Raw genomic sequence first — 27,243 nt, 5'->3', positions numbered from 1 at the left:
TATATATATATATATATATATATATATATATATATATATATATATATATATATATATATATATATATATATATATATATATATATAAATTCTTAATTAGATAAAAGTATTTTGGCTGCTTAAGAGTTGGTCTAAGTGCAGTGTATTCTCTGGACCGCTGAATGTGATCCAACCCTGTCATACCATCGGAGTGACTGGATAATCCTATGCATTTACTATCACTTTTGATCAAAAAGTGATTCGATTTTCGTTAAAAAATATAGAATCCGTTAACTGTCTATAATGAGGGTGTAGGCCATTGTCCTCAGTGACTGAGATGCAATGCATATGTGTATGTTTATCTTTGAAATTCTGTCACTTTTAGCCTCTGTCAGAGAAGTATTTATTTCAGCTTGGATGATTTTCTCTATGATATCATACACTCTGAAAATAAAAGCTGATGAAGCTGGTAACATGCATTCCTGTGGCTCTTTATTCATAGTTATTAATCCCAAATGTTACATGATGCTAGAAGTAATCACAAGCAAGTTATTTCATCTTTTGTTTGAAGGGTGCAGTTACAGGCACAAGGAAGCCATTTCTCTAGGGAAATTTGTCATGAAATTATGGAATCAGAAATCTGATTTATTCATGACTGCAAGAGATACATCCTAGAAGGAGGAGCTGTAGCTTACTCTTCTGATGCCCTGAACCGTTTCCTGATCTGGTGCTTCCCCAGCTTGAGGACCAAAAAAGAGGTCCTTTAGCTACAACTAAATACAATGCAGGAAGTGCTGATAGTATAAACCATGTTTGAGAATACAGTATTGGGATTCATTTCTGAATGCCAGTACTTCATTCGATCACACACAGAGAACACTGAGGTGCTTTGGTAAATGCAGTGTTGGCATTCATAAATTGAATGCAAGTACTGAAGATCGCATCCCGACACCTTGCACCTAGGATGGTTATCACCTTTGCCCCACTCTAACTATACATCTGCAAAAAGCCTGAAAAGATACAGTGTGCTAATTTATGAATATGGTAGGGAAGAAGTTCTGAAAGTTTCTAATACATCTGAGGTTTGAAAGAGAGAGAGAGACTGAGATAGAGGAACATTACAGCAAAGAGAAAGAAGTTCCAGAATTACTGTGAGCTGTGGAAAAACATGCTATATGATCCACATTTGTTCTTCATGAAAGTAAAAACTCCTACACGGTCTATAGATGCTTGTGTTACTTAAAATATTCAAGCCAAATTTCAATAAAAGAAAGTCACACCACCAAAGGTAGTCCAAGTCAACAAATAAAACTGTAGAAGCTAAAATGGACGTGCCACCATAAGCGGACAGCAGACAAACATATAAAAACTTTATTCAAATCAAAGCCAATTCTCAGGCAAAAAGAACAAGAACTTTCAGCCTTAGTCTTCTTCAGATCCTATTTATCAGGCCTGAGTCTTCAGTATAAAAACATCACGGATCCAGTCACAACCCTATAGTGGATAACATAGTCTTTTTATCAGAAGTAGGCTTTCTCCAATCAAAAATATTGTTTCCTACACACCTCCTCCAACAGCCAATCATCTTTCCTCCAGTAGGAAGCCTCATCTCTTCCTAATTACACCCCGTTCCACCATACACTTAAAGGAATATGGAAGAATAGCAACCATTCCTTTAAGTTTATGGTACTTTCTCATGTGAAGGAAACACTATGAGGAGGAGATCTACCACAGCTAAATGGAATAGTACTGCTTGAACCCATCTTGAAGGAATGGGGTGTAATTAGGAAGAGATAACAAATTTTGGCAATACGTTTGCTGTTAAGAAAGTCATTTTGACAAGATATGAATTGGAACAAGAGTCCACAACAAGAAGGAACTTTCAAATGCTTATAGAATCAGTGATAGCAATGCCTATATCAAAAAATGTTTGATGTAAATATGTTTTTATATTACTAGCAGACACTAGCCAGAATGGAATTAATTTAGTAGTTTTTCAAGAAGATAAACCATTTACTTTTGGTTCCAAATCCTTTAAAGAAGTATTAAAAGATATTGTGAAGCAAAACAAAATGCTGCTTGCTATAGTATATAGCTGTGAAAAGTTCCATAAAATATTTATGAAAAAAGTGTTGGCAAAAACAGGCCATAAGCCATTGTAGACTATATTTAAGAAGTTGTATAAGGCTCCCTGAGACTGCAAAGAATATTGCTGCAATTATAGAAATATAACTTAGTTGTTAAGTATAAGGCAAAAAAGAGATGCATATAACAAATATGCTGAGTTGTTCTCATTAACCAGATTAGGAATATTTGATTTGTGACAAACTAGATGTTAAGTGGATAATTCCACATTTGCTTATGATAGAGAAGAAGTATAATGAGTTTCAACAGTGTACTGAGAAAGATCTAGGAATGCAAATGCTTGAAAAAGTGGCTGTAAGGTGCTGTCCAGAACAAAAATCTGCCATGAGGAATGAAGTGCAACTAAATGTTTCATTTAAAGAGGATACAAGGACTGATGTTAGAAGCTGATAATTTAATTGTGCCTAATCAGCTGATGAAAAAGTATTGACAAGAATATATCCAGGAATTGTGAGGTGTAAAGAAAGAGCTTGTAATGTAGAATAATATCCAGGAATATTAGTGCAAATGCAGAAATAAGTTCAGTACTGTGCTGTGTGAAAACAGTTTCAGGAAGAGCACAGAGTAAAGTGAGAATATATCTGTTTCAGTATTAAGACTGTGTGTAATGTTGGCCTAGTCAGGAGTGTTAGTGCAAATGCAGTAATAAGTTAAGAAGTGTAGCAATCCCAGGAAGACCATGGTGTGAATATGGAAACATAGTTATTTCAGTATTAAAACTGCATATTTGACCTGTGTAGCTTATTATTCAGTTTCCTGAAGGTGTGAAATTAACACATAATACAAGTAGGGCTATGACTGATGTAACAAAAGTTGTTGTTTTCTTCTATTTTTCAAGGCAAGTAATTCCAGTTGTAATAATATAAGAAAATAATCCACAGTATGAAAGTAAGGGATTCATGAACTTTTTCAGAAGAACAGGAGTTTCAACATTTCTTTGAAATACAGGAATATTCCATTGCTAGGTGCAGATCTATCTGTTTCAGTTACTGATAGGGTGTAGATATATCTACTTCCTTATTAACACATGAGAATATGAGTAAAGTATAATAGGGAATGAAATAAAAGCAGTCTAGACAAAAGAATTATTATTATCAGTAAGCAAGATGCATGCCTTCTCTAAAATAGGAGGGAAAAGTGGGAAGCAATCAGAAGGAGTAGTTGTGAAGCAGTGTGAACAGGCAGCCAAGGTCATCTGCTGTTTATACTAAGACTAGAAAACTGATGTAGAGAAAAGAAGACTTTTGTTCTTAATAAATATAGCATGGTGACTGTGATGAATACACAGTCTGTGTGTTCATGACATCTTTCTGCCCGAGGTGTTCGGCAAAGTGTCCAGAGAGATATCCAAAGAGGCTTCTCAAGAGGCATTTTGCAAGGAGCCGAGAAGATTAGAGTTTGTAAAGTAAAATGAGTCATTTGAACTGACAGAATCAAACATAAGCTTAAGGATCTAAAGGTAAATGATACTTACCAAATGAAGACTATTTAAAGCTTATCAGAAATACAGACCACATAATTCTGTAAGCATTTAAGGTTTGGTAGATTGTTCAGAAAGTGATCTAGATATTAAGAGACATTCAAGGACTGAAACATACTGGAAATAATCTCTTAACAGTAATGATTTATTGTGGCTTTTATGCTAATAAAGTGTGTTTCAGCTCTGCATACAATGAAATGCTGCATATTAGAGACACATAAGTCTTTGAGTACTATAATAACTGAAATATTTACATATGTAGCCAAGGCAATTGCTGTTTGTGACATTTTATGCAATATACAACAGTCTACCTCAAAAGATAGTAACATTTTCTGCTTATATAAGAAAAGGATGTAATAAGAATGCATATCTTTAAAGCACTGATCCCTTTGTCCTTTTCATTACAGGTGCCTTTGACCTTTATCAGAGTTCTTTGCACATATCATATGGTCACATTTTCTGTCCAGTATTGTACAGTAAGTAAAGGCTAATGCAGCTGATATCATGTAGTCCAATGTCTCATCTTATTACTGAAAGCTATAAATTCAACTGTTACATGAAGAACCTTGGAAAAGACGCAAGGTAGTATTCCATTGTTTCTCCTTAATCAACCCAAAGTCAACGTTGCTTCTGTCCTCTTTCTTGTGAACTGACCCATACCAAAATATAAGACTGAGTTGAGAGTCTAGAACAAGGGAATCCAATCAAGAATTAGGAGATACTAGCAAATGGCGAAGGTAGACCTCTGGGATTGATACAATTTCATGCATTCAGAGGAATGATCTAGAGATCTGTCAAAGTAATGTATCTCTTAAGCTTTACCATTTGATGGCAATTAAAAGACAAATATCTTAAACAAAATTAGTAAAAGAATGTGATATGATTTCTAAAGTGCCAGTATCTTACAATAGTATCTCCTGGACTGTATGGGAAGATATTATTTTGCCCTGCATGTACTTAAAAACTGAGAATGAATCCAGACTAGTCATTCAGATTGTTCAGATCCCAAGCCCTGGGATGAAGAACTTGAGGTGTTAACAGAAATGGAGAAGGCAGTTTAGTTAAGGAAAGTCAGAAGAGTGAGAATTCTATTGGTTTAAAATGTTCTAATGCTGCCCCATAATACTGATAAGCCTTTTGATCTTCAAAGGTTGCTTCTTGAAGAGTTTTGGATACTATAATGTGTTCTCTTTACAAGGGTTGGCACTCCACAGCTAATCATATATTCAGTACCATTTACTTTGGAACATTGTAGCCAAAACCAAAAGGTATTTTAAAACTCTCTGTTCACAGATTCATCAGTCTGGGGAACAAACTCAAGGACCATTGGTAGCTGAGAGGTTTGTTACCCTAAATCCCATGTTGGAACTTGCTGGTGTCCATGTAATTATCTAATCCCTTATTTGAAGATATTGATTGATGTGCTGAGTTTAACTGAGAGAGGGAATTTAATCAACATACATGGGAGTCTAAAATATGAAGAAGTCACATTTCACTCTATGGCTGATATTAATTTTTAATGAGGCTGAGTGTCCTCTTATGTTCAAGTTAGGGTTTCTAAGCAAAGGATTTCCAAAGTAAAGGATCCTTTAATGTTTTGTATGTCAGACATATTTCTCTTCGAAGAAAGAGATTTGCTGCAGTCTCTGACTATAAAAAAAAGCCCCGAAGCCCTTCAACTTTCTTTGTGAGAAATTGCTGTACCTGCTCCAACTCCAACATATGGTATGTAATTAGGTTACACGGCTGGGTACAGTATTCTATAACTGATCTAATAAGAACTGTACATGGGTAAACAGTTACCTTCCTGGCACAGTGCTCAACCCCATTGGTGATCTAGTGGGTAACTCTGTATGCTTTGTGAAAGGAGGTGGCTATATGAGTATCAAATGAAATATCATCCTCTACAAGGCCTACAAAGTCTTTTGATATTTTTCTTAGATTTTAATTACCCATCTACACCATATGCATCTGGCAAGGAATTGTTGCCAAATGTCAGAATGCTACATTTTTTAGTATTGTAGGCAAGACCGTTTCTATGGCTCCATTCCTATGTAATGTTAAGTGCCAGATGAAAGCAGGTGGTATCTGTGGAGGTTAAGGACGATACTCTCAGTTTTAAAATAATCTGAATATTTTGTGAACCAAATACTGGAATCAGTTTTGATGTTTCACAAAAATGAGTAGCTCTAGGACAGAGCCCTGAGGAACTACTGGTGAAAGAATATGATGAGGACAAACGTCCTCCATAGATACGCGTTGTAACAACTATATACAGAGTTGCAGACCTAAGTTATTACCATTTTGTTTACCTTTAAGCCCCTAAATTTAGGTATGATTCTGTCATGGACTAGTGTATAATGATTTAGCCAGACAGACGTAAGTTACACAGATAAGTAAACCTTCAGGTCAACAGTCATATTCTCAAAGAAATTTGTGGGAATAAGCATGCAACATTTACCTTTAACAAAACCATACCCACAGTATTCACATGAAGATTTACCTTTAACAAAACCATACCCACAGTATTCACATGAAGATTTACCTTTAACAAAACCACACCCACAGTATTTACATGAAGATTTACCTTTAACAAAACCATACCCACAGTATTCACATGAAGATTTACCTTTAACAAAACCATACCCACAGTATTCACATGAAGATTTACCTTTAACAAAACCATACCCACAGTATTCACATGAAGATTTACCTTTAACAAAACCATACCCACAGTATTCATATGAAGATTTACCTTTAACAAAACCATACCCACAGTATTCATATGAAGATTTACCTTTAACAAAACCATACCCACAGTATTCACATGAAGATTTACCTTTAACAAAACCATACCCACAGTATTCACATGAAGATTTACCTTTAACAAAACCATACCCACAGTATTCACATGAAGATTTACCTTTAACAAAACCATACCCACAGTATTCACATGAAGATTTACCTTTAACAAAACCATACCCACAGTATTCATATGAAGATTTACCTTTAACAAAACCATACCCACAGTATTCACATGAAGATTTACCTTTAACAAAACCATACCCACAGTATTCACATGAAGATTTACCTTTAACAAAACCATACCCACAGTATTCACATGAAGATTTACCTTTAACAAAACCATACCCACAGTATTCACATGAAGATTTACCTTTAACAAAACCATACCCACAGTATTCACATGAAGATTTACCTTTAACAAAACCATACCCACAGTATTCACATGAAGATTTACCTTTAACAAAACCATACCCACAGTATTCATATGAAGATTTACCTTTAACAAAACCATACCCACAGTATTCACATGAAGATTTACCTTTAACAAATCCATACCCACAGTATTCATATGAAGATTTACCTTTAACAAAACCATACCCACAGTATTCACATGAAGATTTACCTTTAACAAAACCATACCCACAGTATTCACATGAAGATTTACCTTTAACAAAACCATACCCACAGTATTCACATGAAGATTTACCTTTAACAAAACCATACCCACAGTATTCACATGAAGATTTACCTTTAACAAAACCATACCCACAGTATTCATATGAAGATTTACCTTTAACAAAACCATACCCACAGTATTCACATGAAGATTTACCTTTAACAAAACCATACCCACAGTATTCACATGAAGATTTACCTTTAACAAAGCCATACCCACAGTATTCATATGAAGATTTACCTTTAACAAAACCATACCCACAGTATTCACATGAGGTTGATCACTCTGTAATTATTGGCGTATGCAGAAGTCCACCAGTGTAGATTGTGACTACACTAGCTTCTTTCCATATATCAGGGATACGGTGAGTTTTAGGCTAGTTTTAAAGCTCTATTAACACACACAAGAATATACCAGGCTATTTTTGATTGCTCAAATTAGGTTTTCTAGTATGTCATCTTGTCCCATGGAATTGGTGTTTCTGACCTTACATGAGGACAGAGATGATCATTTCAGGTGTAATTACAGGTACAATCATGTAAGAAGGAAGAGTGGTTAAGGTTCCCCTTTGTGACCTAAATTTTGCTTCACATCTTTATGCTAGTGGATTCGCTATATGTTTTGGCTCTGTTGTGGTGATACCATTTTGTTCTGGCTCATACCTTTCTTATACTTTCTCCTTCATTTTTCAGATGTGGTTATAGAAAGCCTTATTATTGTCACCGATCCTGATATGTTTTACCTCAAATAAAGGTTTGCTACTTTTTATTGTTTTACCGAGTACTTTTTTTGGATGAAGTTGACTTTAGCTTTGTTGCATTGGTTTAGTTAATGTTTGAAGGCTCTGTGTGCTCTTTTTTATTTTGTTTAAGAATTTCTTAGTTTTGTAGCTCTGGCATTTATTGCAGAATTTTTCAATATATTTATGATTCCTAACGATGAATTTGTCAACTCAACTTATTTAAAGTGTTCATTGAAATGCTTCTTTGTAGTTGCACTGTAAACTATTTTTCTGTCAATAATGAACTCCACCTACCCTAAAATTCTAAATGCTTTGTTCCTAAATGAAAAGTCAACAACATGCTATTTCTGCAACTATGTTGCTGCCATGGCCTATATAGATATCTATGCAAGTAGATGTTCTTCGTGTTTCACTATTGCAGTCATCACATTTGGGTTATCTGCTTGCAGTAGCCCTCAGTCGGCCTGATTTTTATAAGTCTTGGGTCCTGCGTCAGTTGCTGTCTCAACTTCCATTACGTCAGGTAGTCAGGGGTATAAAGAATGCAGTCGACACCATTACAACGAAGCAGAAGCAGTTCGCAAGTGCTGGTTGGCCGACTTCTGAAATTTTCGTTTTCAAGTTTCAGATCCGAAGTCTTCAACTAAGCTAAGTACCCCATTGGGGATCCTTTTTCTTGCTCTAAACCGATGTCAGTAAAAGTTAACAATTGTATTTCTTGTGGAAAGCAAATACCTCATAGAGATTTTAATTCGTACTGCATTCCTTGCTTAGGCCCAGACCAAGATGTACCTCGCTGTCAGTTTTGTGCCTTATTCAAACCTCGTACTATTCGTCATCGGTTCATTTACATATCCAAATATTTTGGTACTCGGTTCAATTATCCAGAAATGGTTTCGGTAAGCCACCCAACTACCGACATTCTGAAAAAATGCAAAGATAAAGACAGAGACAGGCTGCATAGATCCAAAGCTGCTGACGACACTTCTCCTATGTTAGTCACCAGTTCACCGGTACTCAGTGAGGCGCTTTCGCAGCCCCTGATACCCACTACGTCAGATTCGCAGGCCTCTACTGAGACCCAGAGTCTGGTATGCTGCGAGATGCTTCTTCGACTGTGGAACCTGTGGATGTCTCTACCTAGGATGGGTTCGGAGCTGCTGTGCAGGCACCGGCTTCTGAGGGTGTATTCAGGCCCACTAACTTGCATATTAAACCAATGCCATCTTCTTCTTCAAGGCCTAAAACTCGATCCATGCTTAGAAAACTGACGCCCAGACCACATGGTCAGGCCCCTATGCCTAAAAAACAAATGATAAGAATGGCTGAAGACCTTATTACTCTAATCAGGGGAAGCCACCCTTCCCCCTCTAAGAGACCTAGGACTGATTTTCCTTCTGATTCTCCTGATCAGGATTCTGAAATTTCTGTTTTCTCTGATGACCAGGATTTGCCCTTATCTACCTATGAGGATTCTGATGCAGAGGACTCCATTCCCTCTGCTTCCCCTCCAGAGGATTTCTCTTTTAGTGAAACCTTGCATACTCTTAGGGAGCATTTCTGCAGGGAAAGGCAGGATTACTCTGACTCCAAAAGAGGCTTAGGGAATTCTTACTCCTGCCCCAACACAGGCCTTTAGCTATCCTTCCTGTACTGGACATTGTAGATGATGCCTTATCAGAATCTAGCCCAGCCCCTGACACTTTACCTCCTGCTTCCAGAAAACCTGAAAGGTATTACAGGGTACCTGACTCTCACAAGTTCCTCTTTAAAAATCCTACTGCAGATCCTGAGATCATTTCACAGGGACCCAAGGGCATTAAGGCTACTACTGCCAAAAATCCTACCCCCTCTGATAGAGATTCCAGGGTGCTGGATAGATGGGGTAAGAAGGTATACACTTCTGCAACTTTGGCCATTAGGGTTTTAAAGTGCCAGCTTCGTATGTTAAAGTATCAGCAGCATATTACTGAATTGCTTAAACAGAAAATGATGTTGATTCCTGACTATGCTGAAAATAAAGAATTACAGGATTTAATGCATTCTGCTGAACAAGTTGGAAAACATACTTTGCAATGTGGTTTTGATTCATTAGAGGCATCTTGCAGGGCTGCTGTCACTGGGTCTGTATTTAGAAGGCATGCTTGGCTTAAGGAGCAATCTTTGCCAGATCATGTTAAAGCTAAATTACTGGATGCTCCCTTAAACCAAGACTGCCTGTTTGGCAACAAAGCAGAAGAAATACTTAAAAAGATGGAGGAGAAAGCTAAATCTATGCAAACTGTTAAAGATTTCCTGCAAATACAGCCTCCTAGATTTAGTAGGCATTGGCCGTCTAAGAATTGGTCCTTTCCTGCCTCTTCCAGGCCTTCTCAGTCCAAACCCAAAACCAGCAGAACACCCAGGCTTCAGTCCCAAGGTACTCACAGGCCTAAGCAGTGGGGGGCTCCCACTTCCAAAGCAGGGAGTAATAAGACTACCCCCTATGGTAAACTGTCTCAATGACTTAACTTTAAACCTTCCAAGCCCTGCTCAACTGACTGCTCCTTTAGGGGGAAATATTGCCCTGCATGCAAAAAATTGGGAACTCATTACCCAGGACAAATGGGTTTTAAATATAGTTTCCCAAGGATACAGATTCCACTTCCACTCCTTACCAACCCCAAACGGTTGGCCAGACCTACCCCCAAATCAGTGGGCAGAGGCTCAAAAGCAAGTTCTCTCTCTTTTAAGCATCAGGGGTATTCAACCTGTCCCAGAAGAAGAATGGGGGCAAGGTTTCTACTCAAGACTTTTCCTAGTACCCAGAAAAGACAATTCCTGACATCCTATCCTGGACCTGTCTATCCTAAACACATTTTTGGTAATACCAAAATTCAAGATGCTAATTCTTCATCAGCTGCTTCCTATGCTAGGCAAAGATGCCTGGTTGGCAGCAGTGGATTTAAAGGAAGCCTACCTGCACATCCCAATAAGGGAATCTTGCAGAAGATACCTATGCTTCAGAGCAGGCTACATGCACTACCAATTCTCTGCACTGCCCTTTGGCTTGTCTACTGTGCTCAGGGTATTCACAAAGTGCCTAGCTCCAGTCATTGCATTTTGCAGGCAAAGAAATATTCAAATATACCCATACCTGGATGATTGTCTAATTTAGGCAGAAAGCCAGGACATACTATTAAATCATCTGGCATTTGTAAAGAAATTGCTAAATCCATAAAAAAAAAGAAATCACATCTTGTACCCTGCCAACAAATTGTATTCCTGGGAGCAAGCTTGAATACAACTTCCCAGATGGCCTACCTCACGCCAGAGAAACAAGTTCCTTTGACAGACTACTTCAAACTACTGGCCATAAAGACCCAGCTATCTGCAAGGAAAATACTGCAAGCCCTGGGGTTCATGGCCTCCTGCATTATACTAATTCCATATGCAAGACTGCATATGAGGAAACCACAATGGTATCTAAAAGGTCTATGGTGTCAACATTCTCAGGATCTAGAATCAATTATTCCTATTGTACCTTGTATACAGATAGAGTTCAATTGGTGGGCAGAGGCCTGCCACCAAAACAAGGGATTGCCATTCACTCTACCCCCTGCCACCCAAACCCTAACAACAGATGCATCAGACTATGTATGGGGGGCTCATTTGGCAGGGCAGTGCATTCAAGGCAAATGTAACCCAAGTCAAATGCACCTGCATATCAATCAAAAAGAAATGTTAGCTGTACAGAATGCTCTGACAGCCTTCGAGGACCACATTCTTCCAGGACAATTATTGGTAAAGGTGAACAACACCACTGTTATGTGGTGCATAAACAAGCAGGGGGGAACCCACTGATACCCTCTCTGCAGACTAGCCATGGCTTTGTGGAACACAGCCTTGAGCTACCAAGTGCACCTACAGGCTCAATTCCTGCCAGGAAAGCTAAATACACTGGCAGAAGACCTAAGCAGAAATCTCATGGACCCACATGACTGGAAACTGGAACCAAAGATATTCAACATGTTGAGAAACAAACGGGGGGGTCCAGAGATAGACCTGTTTGCCTCCCCCCCAGAACTACCGATTGGACAAAATTTCTGCACAAGGACTCCCCACAAACAAGCTTAGAAAGTGGATGCCCTGTCCTTTATGCCTTTCCCCCTCTGCCTCTCCTCTCCAAGGTACTACTAAAGATCAAACAGGACAAACCAAGGACAATACTGATTGCACTAGACTAGGCACGCCAACACTGGTACACGCTTGTGCAGTGTGTCACTGCTGGCACCATGGCACTTGCCTCAGACCCCTGCCCTGCTCTCCCAGCAGGAGGGCCAGATTCTGCACCCACAACTTCAAACCCTGAACCTGGCAGCCTGGCTAATTACCTGATCTCTCTGTTACCATCCCTCAGTAAGCAAGTGTTGGATGTCATTCTGTTGGCAAGGAGGCCTAGTACTCAAAAATCCTATGCTGAAAAATGGAAAAGATTCTGTTCCTGGAGCCAAACTCAGGGGATGGGCACAGCAGCACCCAATTTACCTCAGATTCTTCAATACTTAACTGAGATGATTCACAACGGCCTTTCCTTTTCCTCCACCAAAATTCATGCCTCAGCCATTTCAGCTCATTACAATACAGAACCACTCCTCTTCTCTCATCCACTGATGAAGCAATTCCTCAGAGTGGCCAAAAACTTAAGACCAACCGGGAGAGGCCCTACTCCAGCCTGGGACCATAACTTTGTATTGGAAAAGCTCACTCTACCTCCCTTTGAGCCAGCTGCAAATGCAGTTGAAATTCCTTTCTTGGAAAACAGCCTTCCTTCTAGCCATCACTTCAGCAAGAAGGGTGTCTGAATTACAGGCCCTCATGGCAGTGGAGCCTTTTATCATCTTCATAGGTTGATACTAAGCTATCTGCCCTTGGGCATTTATAAGCCTAGCCAGAGTATGTTTGGCTTTCACCACCCTTTTAGATTAGTTGACTGTGCCTTTGTAAAGTAGGTCACAGAAGGTAGCCCTTTTAAGGTTTGTTTACTGTACCTCTGTCAAACAGTGACACAGAAGAGATCCCAGGGGTAAACTTACGATCTCCCATCAATTCGTCAAGATTTCTCTTGAAGAGGGTCGGTGAGGGGCTCTGCCTGACATGGATTGAGATTTTGTTCCAGAGTGAGGGGAGCCTCTGAGATATGAATCTGTCTCACCAGCATATCCTATTTATTTCTGTGCTGAGGTTCAGGTCCCTGGAGCATGTAGCTCTAAGGGATTTAGATTTCCTGAGGTGAAGCATGTCCATTAATTCTGGGTCGGACATGGCTTTATACGTCAAACACAGATTGCCTCTGAGTAGGCAGTACGCAACTGAGTAGAGCTGGAGTTTCTTTAGCCGAACTGCATAGGGCATCTGTTTGAGCCCCTTGATCCTCTTGGTGAGATACTTCTGGGGTCTTTCCAGTTGCTGAAGGTGTCGGGTAAGGTGCATCCCAAACAGGGCATTGTACTCAATTATGGGCCTGATAAGTGATGAGTAGAGGGGCACAATGACGTCTCTTGATCTAGATGTGAACCCTTTCATGGTAAGGTGGGCTATATAGAAGGTCTTTCTAACCACTTTGGCAATGTGATTGTCAAAGGAGAGATTGCTATCTACTTGGGTCCCCAAGTCCCTAATTACTTCTTCCGTACTTAATGGATTACCACCTATGTGGTAATTTGTGGGCACTTTGTTTTTTCCAAAGGGGATGACCATGCACTTTTTGGCATTTAGCTTTAGGCCATGGCTCTGGCACCAGTTATCTGTCTCTGTGAGACCCTTTTGGAGGATGCTTGTGTCAGTTGGAGAGTCGATTATAGCACTCGTGTTAGCCTGTACCTCGGAGAAATATATACCGAACAAGAGAGGTCCCAGGACTGAGCCTTGTGGGACACCACTTGTAAATGGTTTAGAGTCTGACATGGCACCTGCTATTCTGACCATGTGGGTTCTATCCCTGAGCCAGTTTGCAACCCATCTTGTGACATAGGGGTTGATATTTAAGCTGGTGAGCTTATTTATGATGCCCGAGTGGGCTATTGTGTCAAAGGCCTTTGCGAGGTACAGGTAGGCTGTGTGGACTACCTTCCCTTCATCTATGGCTTTGGTAACTGTTTCAAAGAAGTCGACCAGGTTCAAGAGGCAAGATCTGCCCTTAACAAAGCCAAATTGGGTAGGATCCAGTGTCTGGAGGTTCCCAATGTCTTTGTTTATGATTTTCATGATGATACGTTCCATAGCTTTGCAGACCAGGCTAGTCAGGCTTATAGGGCGATAGTTTCTGGGGTCTGTTGTGGCACCACCTTTGTGGAGTGGGACCACTGTTGCTGTTGCTGTTTCATGTGGACAGGGTGTCCCTCAGGACCAATCCCTCCTTCATGCCCAAGGTGGTATCCAGTTTGGCCCTTAATCAGTCCATTAATTTGCAAATCTTCTTTTCTAATCCATATAACAAAGGGGAATGAATACTGCACTCCTTGGACATGCACAGACAACTTAGATTTTACTTGGACAGGACTAAACCTCTCAGGAAATCTGAACAGCTGCTGGTTGCATTTGCTGCAGGGGCAGAGGGGAAGGCCATTTCAAAGCAAACCATTTCTAAGTGGATAGGCCATTAAATTAATTTCGGCTATAAGCACCATGGAAAACCTACCCCACAGGGGATAAGACCACATTCAACCAGGGCTGCATCTACCTCTACAGCCTTTCTCAGAGGTGTCCCTACCAGGGACATCCTAGAAGCTGCTACCTGGAGTTCTGTACATACCTTCACCAAGCATTACCACTTGCTATTTTTTTCTAAATCCAGAGCTGGCTTTGCCACTGCAGTCTTGCAGGGCCTTATAGCTGGTCCTAATGCTATCTAATTACTTCCTCCCATCCTTAGCTTTGGGAATCTACCCAAATGTGATGACTGCAACAGTGAAACATGAAGAACATAGTACAGTTGTGTACCCTTACCATAAATGTAGATGTTCAAGTGTATTCACTGTTGCAGTCCTGGTTACCCTCCCTCCAGCCCCCTGACTTCTATTGACTATACCTCTATTCTTGTTTTCTATGCTTAAAGCTTTTTGGTGTATTTGCTTTTTTGTTGGAGGTGTAACCTTGTATATAATTGCTTCCCATTATGGGAGCACCTGACATCGGGGGCAAGAAAAACTGATGTAATGGCGTCACCTGCATGCTTTATACCCCTGACTACCTGACATCATGAAAGATAAGACAGCAACTGATGCAGGACCCAAGACTTTGATAATCAAGCAGATAACCCAAATGTGATGACTGCAACAATGAATACACTCAAACATCTACATTTATGGTAAGTGTACACAACTGTACTTTCTACACTCTGTTGTATGTTTAGTTTTATTTTCTGGCCACTCAGGCTCGAATTATAACTGAAACGTGTCCTTGGACACACTGTTAACAATGTTAAAGAAATAAATACGAAGGCTATGGACAATTCTCCGGTAGGATGTGAAAGGAACCTAATATCTAATCACAGTTAACTGACACAAGGTGATTGCTCAGGGCACCACAGTTGCTGCATGAAAAAATCTTTAAAGGACAACAACAGGGTATTAAAGCAGATTGCTCAACCTGCTGTCTCTTTTAGTCCCTGTTCGTTGATACAGCCTCGAAAAATAACCCATGCAGCTTTAAAAACTAATTCACTGAACTGTTTTCCCTGTTAGGCTTCCTACTTTTCCGTACTGTTTTACTTTCACTTTGAAAACCAAGTTGAAAACCTCTAGCTGGCTCTGAAATGATGATGTCACATCTACCAGAGTTTTTGCTCTAGCTACCGAGACGTTTCCTCCCCCAAAGTGATGTAAACCCTGCCTGATTTGCATGCTATATAGAAGAGCCAGTAGACCTCCCACATTGTGATGTCAGTGCTGCCTTGCCCAACCCACTCTTAACCTATCAAAAATGTCAAACTATAATCTCACTTTTCTGAAGAGCCCCACCGATATGTGACAAAGTAAAGGTAGAAGCACAGTAACAGCTGCAAAAACTAAGAGCATAAATTTGCAATGACCATGCATAGACATTAATTGCATGTTTTTACATAAGAAGCAGATGTCTGTCACAATTAATTGACAACACTACATCAGATTACAAGAAGTATGCAATACAGTAATTTTCTTAAATTACCACTTAAAAAAACATGTGGGTGCTGTCATGCAAGTCTGTGAAATATTTTGTGTTTATAGTGCATCATTTGTTAGCTATTTAACCAAACAGGAAGGAAAAATAAGTGGGAGTTTGATGCTTTGCAAAACAGTGATTCTTCCCAGTGCTATGGAGCTCGGTTCTAAATTTGACAGGAGTGCAACAAAAAAGTCTCTCGCTGTAAGGAAGGAAAGGCTGACAAGAAAACAGTACAATAGTCTGGTCACCTGCTGTGAGCTGTTAATCACATTGGGTCAAATTACCCTTAGCTCTTTGACAGCTAGGGAAGGTAGGTGTGAAGGGGTGAGGAGATACCTTGAAGAAATACATTTCAGCCTTCACAAAATAAATCAAGTTAGCATTTCTAAGAAGAAAGAGCAATAAAATGCACTTTTCAGTTCTATTCTGTAGCATTTGCACTGCTTGTGTTTGAAGTAGTCATTGAAAAAGAATAAAATTTTAACCAAAAGTAGGTGACTATAACACAGCATTGAATGCCTGTAAAATCAGTACACTGACTGGAACTTTAGGGAAAACTTGGCAGATCTGATGCAATTTTTTGGGGACAAACAATGCATTCTGGGATACTTAGAGTCAGACTAAACAGTCAGAATTATTTCAAGATGCCAGATCCCATTTGGTCAGAGTCAGAAATTGCGTATAAAAATATTTAAAAAGCTCTAAATAGTCCCAGAGTGGTGTTAAAATGTAGGAAACATCAAGCCATGATGAAATAAACATGTTTTTTTGAGTCTGTGGGTGTGGTTGTCCTTTAAAGGTGATATATTTTATAGGGTCTGGTATGGAGTGCTGTGTAGAAGGACTGTCATAGCACTGTGGTTGGTACATAAATGGAATGGGGTGATATTTAGTTTAACAAGGCTGGCTGTGATGTTTGGCAGGATGATATCTAGTATGTTTCTACCCCTTGTCAATGTTTTTACCATTTGTTCAAAACTAATTATGTTTAGGAAGTATAATAGTTTTTGTTCCTGATTATTTGCTGAGGCACAGTTTTCCCAATCAACAGACAGATAATATAGGTTACCAAGTAGAATGTTTATTTTGTAAGTGAGGAAATCAAATTAGTTTTTGTCTAGAATCAACCAAGGAAGTGAGTGGGCAGAGCTTCAGGATTCTGTGTATTGAGCCAATATAGAGGCATTGTAAGGCATACTCAGTCAATGTAGATGAGCACATTTCTTCAGGGTGGATTTCACAGTCTTGACGTGTGTGTGTGTGTGTGTGATGTGTATGGCATATATCCAGAAGGGTCACTACGTTTGCACTCACACCTCACACTTTGGAGCTAGTCACACATTCCTTGTTGAATTACAGGGCTACTGGTGCTAAATAGCACCAGGGGAGGGTGAAATGCAGAAAACTGAGTGAGTCAATCCATTAACAGCTGTGATCTGTAGAGGCTTTTGTGATTTACAAATTACATAGGCAGTGGGAGCTGTGATGTTGAAACTGAACTGGTTCTAGCCAGAGATGGTATCATTAGTAGCCTGGACTGGGAGAAATAAGGTTGAGCTGGTATCTGTTCCTCTTTTTGTTTCCAGTGGGATTGCTTTTGTTCATATGATATGACAACATGAGAGAGAAAGAGTGACAACATGAGGGAGAAACCATGACAACCTTCAAATGGAATGGAGAAGTGATCTTGTTTAATTAGCACTCAGGTGTGAGCTCTCAGAAGTTGCAATCATTTCCATGTTTTCTTTTCTGTAGTGACTCATTGCTGGTTCTTTTATTAGTTTCATTGAAAAATATGAACAAAAAGACACATGAATCTGTTTGAACTACTTAGCTCAACTGTACCATGCCCCTGCTTCTAATACAGTCGATCAGTCAAGTAAAGTTAAATGAGTACACAATTACTGTGGGGTTAACTTATTTTGTAAGCACTGCAAAGTATAGCTTGAATATTCAGAACATGTGGATATTGAACAGTTAACACACTGTATGCTGCCTTCTCCCATTATTACACTTAATACAATCCCTGCACTTTGATATAGTTTTTTTACAGTGGCAATACATTGCTTTTCTAACCGTATATTGCACATATGCATGGTAATCACAAATACCATGCTATAACATTTGTTTATAGAGTATGCTTTTTGCAATCCCTTTAATTTTGGTGCTCTTTCTTTTCTTTTCTTTTAGAGTCTCAGAACAGAAATTGGGAGGCTGAAATGGCTTCTAAGCATCTTTTGCTTAAAAAAGAATGCTGCACAGTAAGAAACTAACAATGGTTTGTCATGGCTTTACTTAGTATTCTACAGTTACTGAAACAGAAACAAGTCTTAGCTTCACTTTTACATGTGCTGCAGGTAATAAATTTTTGTCATTACTAATCACAGAACCGGATTTAGCAAGCATTTTCTATAGGTGTTTCCAGGACACGTAAGTGACTCATCCTGGCAATGTAACTATGCTATTCTTTTAACAACTGAGTAGAGCACTCCTAAATACCAGTTTATCTACAACTGTACTTACTGCTAATTAAACTCACAAACTGCTCCGCAGCATTTGTAACAAGATAAAAAGACAAACAGCTGTGGCTAATACAAATTAGGCAATACATTCTTCCACTCCGTTTTTTTATAACATTGCATGTATGTCTAAACATTTGTGTTTCTTTTCACACAGTGACAAGGGAGTGTCAATGACCATTATAATACTGAAGAAGTGTGTTTTCTTTTTATGTAACTTTGCTGAAAACAGCACCAATAGCTAGACTTCTGGTGTGGTATTGGCAGTTAGCGCAGAGGTCTAAAGCTCTGAGCTGCTACCAATTCCAAGAGTATAGGGTTTGAATTTTTCCACATTCATTTACATAGCATGTAATCTTAGCAAGTCATTTAACCCACCAGTCCCTGGGGTGAGTGGGAATTTAGGCTAGGCTCCTTAATTGTCTGTCAAACATGCTTACCAACTATCTATGAACTATAGCTTACATGGTTCTATTTATAGCTCTTGAACTGGAGATATGGAAAACCTTAACTCTATTAACATTATAAGAAATCTTCTGGACTATAGTAAGTCTAAAAACCTACTGAATTTACCAGCATTCCTTCCTTAAAGAAAAAAATAGCAAAAGTAGTAGAATGAAGAAAATAACCCAAAAAGTATTACACTGACTGTGTACCTTGTGGCAGAACATCAAAGTGATCATCACAATCAGCAGACTGCTATAAAAATGGAGTCCACAGAAAAGATGACAAACTCAACAAAATTTACTTTGAGGCCCACAAGATAAATGGCGGTTTAGAAGACTATCCAACTAAACAAACATTAAAAGTTTTAAAGCCCATTTGTTTTTTAATGATGTAAAGTCACGTGATTTTTATTGTGGCATGTAATTTTAGAATGAGTATAAAAGTGTTATTGTGAATGAGAACTTCAGTCTGAAGAAGTTTCTGATTGTAATTTGACAGAAGAAAGCGCTCACTTGAGGTTCTGTTTATTAAAGTTGCCGGTGATTTTTCAGTTTGTGCCTTTGTTTTTGATTTAGTTTAGAAGACTATATCAAATCTAGTAAAAAGATATTGGAAGATATTGTATCACCATTGATGAGCTGCACTAATAAAATCCAAAACCTAGAAGTCAAAATGGTAGATACTAAAACTGGACATTGAAATATAATCCAAACATGAGGAATTATACAGGTTCCTAGGAAAGTAATAGGCTAGCTGCCCTTGCAGGCCATTGTATACCAAGTCAATTTACCCTTTGATGTTTGAATATTAACCTATCCCTTTTGTAGGATTGGTTTAGGCCACCCCAAGGTTGATAATTATATACTCCCCCTAGTGAGAATAATTGGGATCATACCAGAGATATTTTGAGGTGACCCATGCATGGGGCAAAGGATTTAGGAGCTGCCTCTGAACATTAGTAGTACAGGAAGCAGTTCTGGGGTAATGTTTTTGCTTCCCATCTATAGATCCAAGTTGTGCTTATATGGATAGGGATGAGCTTTGTTGTGGATGGGGAGTCTGTTCCAGAATTTTATACACACACACACACACACACACACACACACACACACACACACATACACACACACACACACACACACACACACACACACACACACACACACACACACACACACACACACATATTTATGTGCGTGTATATGTAATTATATATTATTACATAATAAAGCTAACTGAAAGAAAGAAGTGAAGGGACTGAGTGCTTTGTATTTATGAAGGAAGCCCTATATGCAACATCAGACATCCCACAGACTGACATTTACTTTGAGCTGGCTCAGAGTCTTTATTCCCAATAATTTACAAACAAGAGGGAACCCTAAGCCAATATTAGTAAAGTTCTAATCATATAGATTAAAATAATTGGTTCATTCGTAGTTAAAGCAAAAAGGGAAGATGATGAAGTGGAGTGAGAGCTGGATCTCTGCAGGCAATGATTTTGCAGTTCAAACAAGGGAAAGAAAAAGCTAGTTTGTCCAGTTACATACCTTTGTAAAGAAAAAAACTCTCAGATTTAGACGCTAGTATCCTGCCTGCTTATTACCCCACAGTTGTAAAAACCTATACCTTGGCAAATGATGAATCTGACATGAAACAATATGTCACAAGAAGCCTGAACTGCCTGAGCAAGGAGCAAAACAAGGAAAGAGTTGGCAGGCCTGCACAGGGGAACGATTGTAAGTGAGGGTGGAAGCATTCCCCGTCAACACTCTCCCAGTATTCAAAACAATGGTGTTAAAACAGCAGAGACTATTGGCAGCTGCAAAGAAAAGAGTAGAGAACATCTAAATCTTGGATCTGCAAGAAGCCGTGGCTGACCACGATTGAAATCTGCCTATGCAACTATGATTAAAGAATAAAGAATGAACTAAATGACTGGGTAGAAGAACTAAAAACTTCATGATGGTACTGTTTTTCACTTAGTAACACAAATTCAATAAAACTCAAACAATAATTGTTTTCTCTCTATCAGTTTTATTTAATTATTTTTAAAACTGTCTGTCTGTTAGCAGTACTATAGTCTTGGCATTCCACCATCTCAGAAGTGAAGTGCAATGCCAAGGAGCAGAGCTGATTCACATTAAAGTTGCTATGACTGAATGAGACTTAGGGAACCCTAAATGTCACCAGGCTTACCTTACAAAATGTAAATGAGACCTATCACAAGAGGCTAGATGTTTTTCAATCAGACGTTTGCACTGTAGACCCCTTTAGCTGCTAATGCCTCTCAAAGCATCTGTGTCAGCCCAGAAGCCAGAGTGTGAGGTATAATAAAGCTTTGTAGAAAATATTGACTACAACTACAAGCCAACTTTCAATTATGAACTCTCCTGGTGTAAAAGTGTTGGTTTCTACGTAAGTAAATGAACAGCCAGCAGAGGTGCTAAATGATATCATTTACTGAAGATAAAGCTTCACTAACACTAAAATAATCAAGTGAAAAACTGTGAACAAAAATTTGGCAGCAAAAGTTACTAGGGACATAGCAAAGCAATAACTGTTGAACCTGTGCAAATGCAATTAGGTAGCCAAATTAAAGACTATTAATAAAAAAGTGACTACTACATGTTATTAAAGTTGCCAGGGGGCATAGCATTAACTATTTTTAAACATCTTTATTAAATCACAATTTACATACACACATTTTCTTTTTAACAATTATTCACTCCAGCTTGACATAACTTGTTCAGTTCCTGCCCTTCCTTAATCTTCACTCTTCTTAACTACTGTTCTGCATGTATTGCACATTAATTACTCTGCATGTATTGCTCCCACAAATGTAATATATTTCCACATAACTCCATTCCATTTATTTCTGTCCAATTTGCTTCTTCCCTTTTCAAAAGATCCCAACTCTAGTTATTTTATTAGCTTTACAATAATCAGTATTTTAAACTGCTGAACCTACTATATGTGAAAATAGAATAACTGCTGCTTAATAATACGACTGAAATAAATAGTCTCTGAGGAGAGAAGAAGAAATGTGAGATATATGGCAAGCAGACTGCAAAGTAATGAAGCATACTGTTTTCTGCTTAGAGAGGATAAAAAGTCTCCCAGCAAGCTGCACAAATGTAAATACATTATTTTGTATTTGTTGTTAATCTAGAAGGGTTGTTATTTTCAAGGTAATATGACAACTTTTTTTGTGGGGACAGTATTACAATCAGGAATACAAAGAGATTATTACAAGAATGCCAGAGTGGTGTTCATTATGTTAGTGAAACTATCAGAAGAGTTAGGGTGACTAAGAAATGACACTAGTGACACAAAAGAAAATTAACCTGATTGATGGCAGAACATAGGTTAAAAATAACACGAAGAAATATAAATGAACTCTCAAATCCAGTTAAATGAATACTCTAGGATATTATCCTTTATTGAGACTAAAGTCAAATATTACAATATTACAGGAACCCACCCACCCCTTAAATAAAGAAGAGCACAATAAGTTGATCAGAAAAGGCTTTAGAGAGACATACTATGCTGGAGAAGAGAGAGAAAGAAAAAAGTGGGATAATCATGTTACTTACAATGGGGTTACCTGTTATAATAGTGGAATTACTGGATAAAGAAACAAGGTACATGGAAATCACAATACACAGCCTGACATGAAAACGACATTTGGAAGTAAGTCTTCCAGTATGGCATGGACAAGTTGAAGACTATTTTCCATGGCTCCACTGATTTTTAGCCATAAAACAGTACAAGACTGATAGTTAAGCTGACATCTCTGGCTGGAGGAATATAACATTTATATGAGAAGTGCCTAATCTACATGAGGGCTAAGAAGACTAAGAAAAATAAAAGTGAAAGAAATGGAGACTATAACCTGCATGAGTACTAATGCAGAAACAAGCATGGCCCCATGCAGAGAAGGATAGAGAAGTCACCTTAAGGGATGTCTTCATAGAGATTAAAAAGAGCTATATCATTGAGAATGTCTGGGATTTAATAAAGGAAAAAACTATAATATAGGTAAAATGGCTAGCAGAACAAATATTCAGATTTGCTCCAAAACCTTATTCGAGAGAATGAGGTGTTAAAAGCAAAGTTTACAGCCTTAGTGGCTAAGCTAGACAATATGGAAGTATCAGTAACCAATCAGGAGGACAGGGTAAGTTGGAAAAATCTGAGGATTAATGAGATCCCAGAGAATCTGGAAGAAATTAACTGCAGATGATGTATCCAGAAACAGCTGGGAGGGTGGACTCAACTTCCACAGGAAAGAGCCCATAGGACAGTGTGGATACTGGTGCAGTCACTGAAAATGGCACCCCAGCTATTTTTAATCTATTTTTCTTCCTGTTCATTGAAGGAGGAGGTGTTATCCCTTGTCTGGAAACCAGATGTAGATTTGTCTTGTGGAGCTAATTGTAATGGTAATCAGAAGTACTCTGTAGCTACCAGAAAAAGGAGGGTAGCTTTTATCCCAGTCCAGAGCCAGTATAAGATTAAGGTCATGATTTAAACTGTTCTATCCTGATGAAATCAAGATCTTTTTAGCAAATAGTTCAAAAAACATTTCCAACTCAACTGGTGCTTTGAGAGAAGTAAACAAGAGCTTTTGATCACTACCTGAGATGACTATTCTAAAGCCTTTTCTGTGGAGAGGGCAGAAGGATGAACAACAAAAGGCAAGAACGCAATAGTAAAATGAACAAGACTTCTTTTCCTTATTTAAAAATATTATACTCTTAAAGACAGGGCAGAAATTCCTCAAGCACTTCATGAATGAAATTAGGTAGAGGAGACAGTGATACTGGGATTTGCAGCTGTGTGCTCTGGTAAGCAGTATTGTATCCTAATACAAATGCAACAATAAGCTAAGATGACAGCCAGTACCATGGTATACAGGGATAAAGCCCCAAGTGCACCATAGGTGACCAGAGTTTGATTATCGGCTGATGCAGCTGAGGTGATGGCAATGGGGCATGGGGGTTGTCTGGGTGGTGATCCCACACGGGCATCGGTATGTTCTTCCTAAGTGGAGATGGGAGTTCCATTTCAATGATGGTTTGCTGCTGCACTCTTGGCGCATGTAGCAAGATGCAGACTTCACTATGTAGCCATTGAGTAGGAGTAGCAATCTGTACTGACTGAATTAGGGGAGAATGTATTGATGCATTAGAGCACAAGTACTCCAATAAGATGGGACAGATGATTTTACAACATCTGAGGAGCGTGAAACTTTTTTTATAAGAGGTACAATGGTGGTTTAGAAGGACAAATGTTAAAATAATCGGTCTCAATAATGAGATTTAGTAAGGAGGAAATAATCTTGTGGCTTGCTTTAATGAATACTAACAGACAGTTGGGACCACTATAAAAGATGGAAAGGAGGGGTGGGAATGCTGAAAGCCTCTGGCTGTATTCTGCACTAGATCCTCTGTTTTGAATGGGGGACAGAAATGAGATATCTGAATGCTGATAATAGACCATTTTCCTCACCTATGAGAAAATAATCCTACATATAGTTACATTTTGGAAAGTAAGGGAGGGAGAGGGAGCCCACCAATGTCAATAGAAAGTTAGAGGATAGAGTGATAGAAAAGATGACAATAAATGCAATGTGAGAGCAACTGTGGGATCAAGAAAGACTCAATAAGACAAGCAGAGTCATAATAAAGAATGGGAGGGCAGCTAGGATGCTTCTGCCATTGGAAGCCTGACATTTAATAGACAGTGGGTTAGAGGTTGGAGCAGGAATAAAGATAATGATGGCTAGGGAATTCAGTGCAGGAAGATAAAGCTATCTCTTGGAATGTAAATCAGCTTACTAAGCCAACAAACAGATAGAGTATTAGAAATGTATTAAAGAACAAAGTGGTGAAAATAGCCATGTTGTAGGAGATCCATTTGACTGAAGAGGATCATAGGAAGCTAGCTTAAAGAAGATTTAAAGTCCTAGTTATAACAGTACAAGAACAGAGGTAGTGGTCCTTGTAGATGGTCTATTGCAGATGGTAGAAGAAGGAATATTAGTTCATGGAGACAGTTTATAGGCTGGAAAGCACCATTAAGAGGTGTAAAGCTGACATCATTGTATCTCCCTGGCTCCAAGAAATGAACAGTCCTTCACAGAAAAAGTTCCTTTGGAAATAAAATGGCATTCAAATTACATCTTCACATGTAAAAGTTCTTTTAAACGGCACTCCTTTTATATTGCTGTCCAAATATACGTTCAGTTGAAACGATAAAGTTAAGCACTTTTCGCCCCACAGGTCTGAAGAAGTCCCACAGCCTGTGGGATGAAAAGCGCTTAACTTTATGGTTCTAATAAAGTTTCTGCCTCTCTTTTTACATGTGAAGGTGTAATTTTGTTTTATCATTTCAACTGAACGTATATTTGGACAGCAATATAAACGGAGTGCGTTTAAAAGAACTTTTACATGTGAAGGTATAATGTGAGTGAGGTTTTATTTCCAAAGGAACTTTTTCTGTGAAGGACTTTTCATTTCTTGGAGCCAGTGTGGTCAGCTTGTTGTTTTCAACATTTTTATAGTTTTCATTGTTTGATCATTGTATCTCCCACTGAGAGCTAACTATAGCTTTGTTATGAAAAAAGTTTATATCAAGGAGATTTATTAAAGCTGAGAAGAAACCAAATGCAAAGTATTTTCTAGAGGGCTTTTTAACCACTTATCCTGGATACCATGACAGACATAATACTGTCAGATATTAAAGAGTGTGAGGTTAGAGCAGTGATAGGCAGACAGAAAGCAGGGAAATTTCCATAGTTCAACAGGATCCCCATAGAAGTCTGGAAACTAAGGTGGGGGTACAGTTAGATAAAGCATGGGTCTTACTTTTTAACTGAATATTGAAGAGGGAGGATTGCATTAATGGAAAAATGGGATAATTGTTGTTTTTCGAAAAGGAGAGAAAGATCTAAAATGTGCCAGCTTGTATAGAGCTATAACAATTTTCAGCCATGGTTATCAGATATTTATGTATATTGTGCTATCTAGGCTGACACACATAATGGCTGCAATTAGAAACATGGATCAATTATGTTTATAAGAGGTCTGAGGATATTCAACCACAGACTCATGATAACTCAAAATGAACAAAGGGTGGGAAAGGCAGGTGCAGTTATTTCACTGCACACTAAAGATTCTTTTGATAGAGTAGACTGAACATATTTATTTACAGTATTGGACTGTACTGGATTTCCCAGTGCACTTGTAAAGCTATCACAACAAGGACTGTATCAATGGGAGAATGCAAGTACTAAAGTAAAAATAAGGATATCTGCTCATATATGCTTATCAAGGGGTACCAGGCAAAAATGCCGGTTATCCCCCTTGTTACTTGTATTGTGTTTGGAGCCCCTAACTAGTTGTATACGTTAACTGACAATTAATGGTTATTGTTGGTGGGGAGTTAGAAATGAAAGTGACTTTATATACACTTGACATAATATTAGCTTTAGCATACCCTAAGGAGGACATACCTACACTATTTGAAATGCTGAATTGGTCTGGTGAGATAACAGGATATAAAATCAATGCAGAGAAAACTCAGGCTGAAGGAATTAACAGGAGAAAAAAGACTGAAACGGTGGAGAAATATCCTCATTGGTGGCAGGGCAATGCTTTAAAGTATTTATTGGTACGAATTGCAGGGAATTGTGAAGCTTCCATGCAGAAACTGTAACAGAATATTTTAGATAAGATACAAGGTAATCCAAGGACATGGGATCATATAAATTTAAATCTGGAGCAAAGGGTACAGGTGTTACACTAATATGTAGTACCAAGTTAGACTTTCAGACACCATCAGAAAAAAAGAATACTTAAACTGAAGATTTTTCAGAGTAGGCAATAACCCTAGAGTAAAATGGGAAAGAATGATTCTGCCTAGGGGACAAGGTGGACTGACAGTCCTCGATACAGAATGATATATAAAGGCAGTTCAACTCTTGCTAATGGTTATAAGTATAGATAATAGGATTGGATTAAATGACAAAAGATATAACTATTTATATATATATATATATATATATATATATATATATATATATATATATATATATATATATATATATATATATATATTCATATATATATATATATATATATATATTCATATATATATATATATATATATATATATATATATATATACAGAATCCATGGCTAGGAGTAATAAACATTTCAGAGGCATTCTGTGGTAGGGACTCTAGAACAGTGCAACTACCTAAA

Source organism: Protopterus annectens, chromosome 1.part0 (genome assembly GCF_019279795.1).
Source record: "Protopterus annectens isolate FY-2018-M chromosome 1.part0, PAN1.0, whole genome shotgun sequence".
NCBI lineage: Eukaryota > Metazoa > Chordata > Ceratodontiformes > Protopteridae > Protopterus > Protopterus annectens.
Note: the sequence above shows the minus strand (reverse complement) of the source record.